Source organism: Glycine soja, chromosome 10, assembly GCF_004193775.1.
Source record: "Glycine soja cultivar W05 chromosome 10, ASM419377v2, whole genome shotgun sequence".
In the NCBI taxonomy this organism is placed as follows: Eukaryota; Viridiplantae; Streptophyta; class Magnoliopsida; order Fabales; family Fabaceae; genus Glycine; species Glycine soja.
This window is the reverse complement of record NC_041011.1, coordinates 19,401,927-19,411,219: the sequence shown is the minus strand read 5'-3', so window position 1 is coordinate 19,411,219 and position 9,293 is coordinate 19,401,927.

Genomic DNA, 9,293 nt, shown 5'->3' with positions numbered 1-9,293 from the left:
ACATCCGAGTAAAAAGTTATTGCCATTTGAATGTGGAAGCAATGCCTTCCATGGTTATTTTGATGATGCCAAAGAATCAAGAGTTAAGCAAATTCCAAAGATTCAAGAATCTAGATTCAAGATTCAAGAATCAAGTTTCAAGAATCAAGATTCAAGAATAATCAAGATCAAGATTCAAGAATCAAGAGAAGACTCAATCAAGATAAGTACTAAATTTTTTTTCCAAAATATTGAGTAGCACAAGAAGTTGTCACAAAATCATTACCAAAGAGTTTTACTCTCTGGTAATCGATTACCAGAAGGTAGTAATCGATTACCAGTGTTTTAAAACGTTAGATTTCAAATTTCAAGAGTCACAACTTGTGTTTAAACATTTTCAAATCTTTTTAAACTTGTGTAATAGATTACACAATACTTGTAATCGATTACCAGAGCTTCTAAACGTTTTGATTTTCAAAATTTAAAATGAAGAGTCACATCTGTTGATGTGTAATCGATTACACCTTAATGGTAATTGATTACCAGTGACTGATTTCGAAAAATAAATTTCCAAAAGTCACAATTCTTCAAGTGACTTGTTTCTGAAGATTTTTTCAAAAGTCACAACTTTTTAAGTAACTAATTTTCAAAAGAGTCACAATTGTTAAAAGGTGGATAGTTTTAAAGAAATTGCCAAGAGTCACAAACTTTAATTTGAGTCATCAAGAGATTATAAATATGTGACCATGGCATGAATTTTAGAACAATCTTTTAACCATTTAAAAAACATATCTTTCAACTCTTTCTACAGAATTTTCTGATTCATTTCTCTTCATCTTTCTAAAAGTTTTTGTTCAAATACTTTCTCTTTCAAGAAAAGTTCTTTGATCAAAAGCTTGTGCTATTCATCTTTTTCATTCTCTTCTCCCTTTGCCAAAAGAATAGAAGGACTAACCGCCTGAATTCTTTTGTGTCTCTCTTCTCCCTTACAAAAGATTCAAAGGACTAACCGCCTGAGAATTCTTTTGATTCTTCCCTTCCCCTTAAGCAAAAGATTTCAAAGGACTAACCGTCTGAGATATCTTTTGTTTCCCCTTACAAAGATTCAAAGAACCAACAGTCTGAGAATTTTTTGTCCCAACACATTGGAGGGTACATCCTTTTTGGTACAAGTAGGGGGTACAACTACTTGGGGATTGTTATACTGAGAACAAGAGAGGGTACATCTCTTATGGATCAGTTCAAGTGGAGGGTACATCCACTTGGTTATTCAAAGAGAACAAGGTAGGGTACATCCCTTGTGGATCTTTGGCTTGTAAAGGATTTTACAAGGTTGAAAGAAATCTCAAGAACCGCAGGTTGCTTGGGGACTGGATGTAGGCACGGTTTGTGGCCGAACCAGTATAAATCTTGTGTTTGTCATCTTTTTCCCTACACTCTTTAATTTCCGCTGTGTAATTTTAGTTGTCACTTTTACTTTTGGTTAAGATTCTATTTCTGTTCTTTACTTTCTTAACTTATTAGTAAAAGCCGAATAGAATCTAGTAACATTAAAAAGGATAGATTTTTAATTAGTCAAGACACGTTCATAATTAATTCAACCCCCTCCCTCTTAATTATTCCGAAGCCACTTGATCCAACATTGAATTTGCTCGGAGCTTCTGTTTTCAGTTTCAAGCATCTTGATATATTAAGGGACACAATCAGACATCCAAGTAAAAAGTTATTGTCGTTTGAATTTTTTCGGAGCTTCTATTTTTAATTTCGAGGCTGTTGATATATTATGAGACTCAATCAGATATTCGAGTAAAAAGTTATTGCTGTTTGAATTTGCTTAGATCTTTTGTTTTTAATTTTGACCATCTCGATATATTACGAGATTCAATCGGACATCCGAGTAAAACGTTGTTGCCGATTGAATTTGCTTGGGTCTTCCGTTTTTAATTTCGAGCATATCGCTATATTACAGGACTCAATGAGACATCTTTGATGCAATCCTACCCCCCAAGGGCATTGGATAGAAGACTCCAAGAAGATTAGGCCAGAGATGCAAGAGAAGACCCTAAGGTTCTCATGAGCCTTGGGGTAGATTTTGGGCCCATGGGCTAAGTATGAGCCCACTAATCTTTGTACATATTAGAATAAGATTTCATTATTTTTGGGCCTTGTATTTAGGGCTCCATAATTTAGGTAGGGTACCCTAGAAATGTAGGATTTTTCAGCCCTTGTATTTTAGGGCACCTAGACAAGTTTTTGTATTAGGGTTAATTTTGTAATTTCACATGCATTAAGTGAATATTTGATGTGTGTGTTGAGAAATAAATTTAATTGAATTGGGAGAAGCCCAATCCAATTAAATTTTAGAGGGGGAGGTGAGCATTTGCTTGCTACACCCCATTGCCACATCATATACACACTTTGTGCATGTCCTTCATGCTTTACATGCTTCATGACACCTAAGCACACTTAGTGTCAAATTTTCGACTTGATATTGGATTAGTGATCTGAACCATAGCTAAAATTCACTAATCATAATTAGTGAAATTTTGGCTCCAAAATTTGGCTCCACAAATTCAATTTCAAATTCAAGTGAAATTTGAATAAAATTCAAATTTCCCTCCAATTTTGTGTGACACTTAGGCTATAAATACAGGTAATGTGTGTGCATTGTTTTTGAACTTTCATCATTTGAAAATTAAACTTCAGATTTTAGAGCTCCTTTAGAGCACAAAATTTTGTGCTCTTCTCTTCCTCTCCCTTCATTCATCTCCTTCTTCCTCCAAGCTCTTATCCATGCCGTCCTATGGTGGTGAGCTTCTTCTAGACTCATCTTCTCCTTGAAGTGGCATCTCGTCTCTCTCTTCCTTCTCCATTCCACTGCCATTCATCTTGCAAGAAGCAAAGGAATCCATTGATGAAGAAGATCCTAGGCCTACAAGCTCCAATGGAGCTTACATCATGTGGTATCAAGAGCATCTTTATCTTGGTGATGTTCTTTTGCTTCCTCTATCTTTTTGTTCGGTGAATTCTCTTTTATTCGTTGTTATTCATCTTATTCTCCATGTATATCCTCCATTGTCTTGTGGTTTGGTGCTGTTTAGAGTAGATTAAAAAAAAATAAACTGATTAAATCTTAGAACTACACTTGTTCTTACATTTCTATGGTTCAGATTTTGTAGATCTACTCTTGAATCATATTTTTGTGTTGAATTTAGGTTCTATCATTTTTAATTCATAATATTCTTGTGCTGAACCTTAGATATAAATTTTCTTCCAAAATATTGATTAGAAAAAAAAACACAAAAATCTAAGTGTAAATCACTTAATCCATGTTGTCTCAGAGTCATGTTTAGTCATAGTAATTGTCACATTATGTTCTAAGTTTGTGTTGAATTTATATTTTGTTGATTGAATTCTAGATACATTTTTTCAGGTATTATTGTCATTCTTAGCCTATCTTTTGAATTTTGAGTCTAATTCATGCATGTTATTTAGTTCATAACATGTTCTAAATCAATTCCTAGAAGTAGTCTTGTTGTTGAACTCTTTTTTTTTTTCTAAGTTTCCTACATGATGCCTATGATAAGTTGAGTTGTGGTACTGAGTTGTGGCTGGATTTGCGAATCAAATAAGTCTTAAGCTCTCTTGAATTGTGTTATTCAAGATAATTGAGCATAAGCAAACACAAATTGTAACTAACCAAGCCTTAAGCAACATAAACACTACTCTTGATTTCTAGGGTGAAATCGCTGGTGCTGGCAGCTTGAACATACGAACTTGTATAAATTACTGGGAATTGGTCACTGCGTTTTTTGAGCTGAAATTTTTACTGACTTTTATAGACATCTAGACCAAAATTATAAAAGAATAACCAAGTGATTTGGAATAAAGTAAAAAATAAGAAAAATCACACAAGTTGGCAGAAAAATCAGTGTCTAGGAAAAAAAAAGTGAAAGGGAAGTGTGTTTGTTGTTTTGGCTCAAAATTTGTTCTATAATTGGTGCCTATTTTATACCAATCTTAGTTCCAAAATTTCAATTGAAAATTAGTGTGAAAACAAGTGCAAAAACTAGAGGTTTCTTGAGTCTTTTTTTTTTTAGTTTTTTTTACTCAACTCTAGAGCCATTCTAAGTTTCTCTTTGAGTCCTAGCTTGCTTCTATGCCCTTTTCATTGTTTTAATTGTTGAATAATCCTTGAAAATTGTCTTGTTAAAACTCCATTGGTTTAGCTTTCATTTCATTTTTTTTTTTGGTCTTTTGTTATTGCTTGTCTCTTTGTTTCCTTGTTTGAGAGTTGCCATATAGGGAATTGGAAAAGAGGATTGGTGCCATCCCTTGAAGAATTTGAGTCAAGAAGCAAGGGGCCAACCACCTAAAGAGCTATTGGACTGAGAAGCACTCCTAAATGAGTTAATCACTAAAGAGAGAACAACCACCAAAAATTGAGGACCTTTTTGTAATTTTGTAATTGACAATTTACTTACTTTCATTGCTTTCAAATTTTGTAACAAAAAGGCCTTTCATTGGAAGTAAGTTGGGAGCCTCCAATAGGTCACCCTACTTCCATTTGTGTGTAATAATTTTAGGCAATTTTCCCTTAGGATAGTGAGTGTTTTGTTGGGAACCTTAAATGAGGTCATCCAAACACTCTTAGGATCCGCCTAGTTTGCATTTCTTGCACTTTAATTTCTTGCTTACTTTCATAGCTTATTTCCTTTACCCTTCATTGTCAAACCGCCTAGATAGCTTGCCTTTTACCAATTAGTTTTTACCTTATCTTTCAAACCTCTTTTAGTTTTTATTTTGGCTAGTTTCAACCATAGTTTCTTTTACCTTTTGTTTTCAAACCTCCAACAAGAAAGAACCATAACTTAGGAACCAACATGAGACTTCATTCTTCATCTAGTGTTAAGGGTGAGGGTTCTACTCCTAAGGACCCCTAGTATAAGATATTAGATGAGTTTAGATCCCTTAAGTTGTGGAAAGAAAAACAAGGGAGAAAATAAAAAGGTAAAAAAAGAGTTGAAGAAATAAGTCAAGATGAAAGAGAGAAAATAAGAGAGGAAGAAAGAAGAAAAATAATGAAAGAAATGAAAAGAGAAAAACATGCCTCCTATAGTAGTCATGACTCTTGCAAGAATTTAAGTGAAGAACTTAGCGACTATTATAGAGGGTGCCATAGTTCACATACTAAACATTACTCCCAAAGAAGAGAAAAGGATAGAAGGCCTCAAGAGGTTAACATTAGCCTCCCATATTTCCATGGAAAAGATAATGTTGAGGCCTACTTAGATTGGGAAATGAAGGTTGAACAACAATTTGCTTGCCATCATATTAGCGAAGAGAGAAAAGTTCCATTGGCTACCCTTAGCTTTCAAGGGTATGCTCTCTATTGGTGGACTTCCCTTGTTAGGGAATGAAGGATTCATGGGGATCCTCCATTAGAGTATTTGAATGATCTTAAGAGTGTCCTTAGGAAGAGGCACATTCCTTCCTACTATGAAAGAGAGCTTATGAACAAGCTCCAAAGGCTTAGACAAGGGAGTATGAGTGTTGAAGAATATAGACAACAAATGGAAATACTCCTTTTAAGAGCTGGACTTAGGGAGGAGGAAAGAACAAACATAGCTAGGTTTCTTAGTGGGCTTAATTTGGAAGTGAGGGATAAAGTTGAACTCCTTCCATATAGGGACCTAGATGAGCTAGTCCAACTTTGTATAAGAGTGGAGCAACAACTTAAAAGAAAGCCTTCTTCAAAATCTTATGGCTTTCACTCTTATCCAAGGAAGGACCAAGCCCAAGGAATTTTGGGGGTTGCACCTTCAAAACCTAAGGAAGATAAGGATAAGACCATAGAGAAATCCACCCCTAAGAGTAGTTCCCAAAAAAGAACTAGCAACATTAAATACTTCAAATGTCTTGGGAGAGGTCACATTGCCTCTCAATGCCCCACAAAGAAAACCATGATCATGAGGGGTCAAGACATTTATAGTAATCAAGAGGAGACTACTTCTTCCCCTTCCTCTAGTGGAAGTGAAGATGAAGTAAAGGGTGAAGAGTCTAGTGAGGAAGTCTACCCCTATGAAGAAGGTGACCTCTTAATGGTTAGAAGGCTCCTTGGAGGTCAATCTTGTGATCTATCTCAATCCCAAAGAGAGAACATCTTTCATACAAGATGCATAATTTTAGATAAAACTTGTTCTCTCATTGTGGATAGTGGATCTTGTTGCAATTGTTGTAGCACAAGATTAGTTTCTAAGTTGAACCTCACTATCATTCTCCACCCAAAACCTTATAAACTTCAATGGCTCAATGAGCAAGGGGAAATGATAGTTAACTAACAAGTAAAGGTGCCTTTCTCCATTGGGACATATAAGGATGAAGTTAATTGTGATATAGTTCCCATGGAGGCAGGACATATTCTTTTAGGAAGGCCATGGAAATTTGATAGGAAGATCATTTTCAATGGCCTAACTAATGAAATTACCCTCACCCATCTTGGCACTAAATTTGTGTTGCATCCTTAAACACCTTCATAGGTGGCCAAAGACCAACTAACTATGAAGGATAAGAGGGATGAGGAAGAAAAACTAGAAACACAAAAGAAAAAGAAGGATAGTATGACCTTGTGTTCAAAGGCCAAGGGGAAGGAAAACAAGGAAAAGGATTCCTCCAAGAAGATTGTTAAGAAGGAAAATCATTTTGCAACAAAAGGTGATATTAAAAGAGCACTCCTGCTTAAACAATCTTTCTACCTTCTCCTATCAAAGGAAAAATCCCTTAGCACCGCCATACCTCTTGAGCTTGAGGTTATTCCTAAAGTGAAGGAGTTGTTGGATGAGGATTTGGTTCGTAAGAGCTTAAATCCTTGTGCTTTGTTGGTGCCCAAAATAAGTATTATGAGGCACCAAATCCCTATGATAGGCGGTATGATGAATGTGTTGAGTGGTGCAACCCTCTTTTGTAAAATCACTCATGCACCCAACATCTTCATGATTTGTGTACATAGGGAATCATTAGGTAGGTTTGTTTTTTGTTTCAATACAAACTTAGGTGCTCATATGGGACACCTTGGGTTTGTCATAATTTTTTGTAGGAATAATCAACATGAAAATAAAGAAAAAGGTATGTTGTATTCCATTAATTTCCTTAACTTTTTAAATAGTGATCAAGGGCTTCCCATGGACCCTAAGAGAATAAAGCTCATTCCTGAGTGGCCTACTCCACCATGTATAAGGGAAATTTCGGGCTTCAATGACGTAACAAACTTTTACAAAAGGTTTGTCTCATATTTTTCTATACTTGTAGCACCACTCATTGAGTTGGTGAGGAACTATGTTCCCTCATGGGAAGATGGTCAGAAAAGGGGTTTTCAGTCCTTACCCACTCTAACATACCCAACATCACTAATACATATGTTTTTATTCTTTTTACAGGTGTTGAGGAAAGAATCCCTGAGTTTCAAGAACCTATGGATTTGAGGTAAAATCCTTTTCAAGGGGGAGGGAATGATGCAATCCTACCCCCCAAGGGCATTAGATAGAAGACTCTAAGAAGATTGGGCCAGAGATACAAGAGAAGGCCCTAAGGTTCTCATGAGCCTTAGGGTAGATTTTGGGCCCATGGGCTAAGTATGAGCCCACTTATCTTTGTATATATTAGATTAAGATTTCATTATTTTTGGGCCTTGTATTTAGGGCTCCATAATGTAGGTAGGGTACCCTAGAATTGTAGGATTTTTCAGCCCTTGTATTTTAGGGCACCTAGACTAGTTTTTGTATTAGGGATAGTTTTTTAATTTCAGATGCATTAAGTGAATATTTGATGTGTGTGTGTTGAGAAATAAATTTAATTGCATTGGGAGAAGCCCAATCCAATTAAATTTTAGAGGGGGAGGTGAGTATTTGCTTGCTACACCCCATTGCCACATCCTATAGTCACACTTTGTGCATGTCCTTCATGCTTTACATGCCTCATGACACCTAAGCATACTTAGTGGAGAATCCTGGACTTGATATTGGATTAGTGGGCTGAACCATAGCTAAAATTCACTAATCATAATTAGTGAAATTTTGGCTCCAAAATTTGGCTCCACAAATTCAATTTCAAATTCAAGTGAAATTTGAATAGAAATTCAAATTTCCCTCCAATTTTGCGTGACACTTAGGATATAAATACAGGTCATGTGTGTGCATTTTTTTTGAACTTTGATTATTTGAAAATTAAACTTAAGATTTCAGAGCTCTTTTAGAGCACAAAATTTCATGCTCTTCTCTTCCTCTCCCTTCATTCATCTCCTTCTACCTCCAAGCTCTTATCCATGGCCTCCTATGGTGGTGAGCTTCTTCTAGATTCATCTTCTCCTTGAAGTGGCGTCTCCTCTCTCTCTTCCTTCTCCATTCCGCTGCCATTCATCTTGCAAGCAGCAAAGGAATCCATTGATGAAGAAGATCCTAGGCCTACAAGCTCTAATGGAGCTTACATTAATCTTTGTAAAAGTTATTGCCATTTGAATTTGCTCGGATCTTCCGTTTTTAGTTTCGAGCAACTCGATATATCATGGGAGACAATCGGACATCCGAGTATACCACATGATGTAGCTCCATGTGGAGCTTGTAGGCCTTGGATGTTTTTCATCAATGAAGTCCTTTGCTTCTTGAAGATGAATGGCAGCAGAATGGAGAAGGAAGACGGTTGGAGATGCCACTTCAAGGAGAAGATGAGTCAAGAAGAAGCAAACGATCATAGGAAGCCATGGATAAGATCTTGAAGGAGGAGAAGATGAGGGGAAGGAGAAGGAGAGAAGGAGCACGGAATTTTGTGCCTCAAATGAGGTCTAAACTTTGAAGTGTAATTCTCAAATGATCAAAGTTCAAAAAATGCACACACATGGCCTCTATTTATAGCCTAAGTGTCACAAAAAATTGGAGGGAAATTTGAATTTCAATTCAAATTTCACTTGAATTTGAAATTGAATTTGTGGAGCCAAAATTTCCCTAATTATGACTTGTGAATTTTAGCTATGGCTCAGTCCACTAATCCAAGATCAAGTCCAAGATTTTCCACTAAGTGTGCTTAGGTGTCATGAGGCATTTAAAGCATGAAGGACATGCACAATGTGTGACTATATGATGTGGCAATGGGGTGAAGCAAGCAAATGCTCACCTTCCCCTCTAAAATTTAATTGGATTAGGCTTCTCCCAATGCAATTAAATTTATTTCTCAACACACACATCAAATATTCACTTAATGCATGTGAAATTACAAAACTACCCCTAATACAAAAGGGGTTTTCAGACCTTATCCTACTCTAA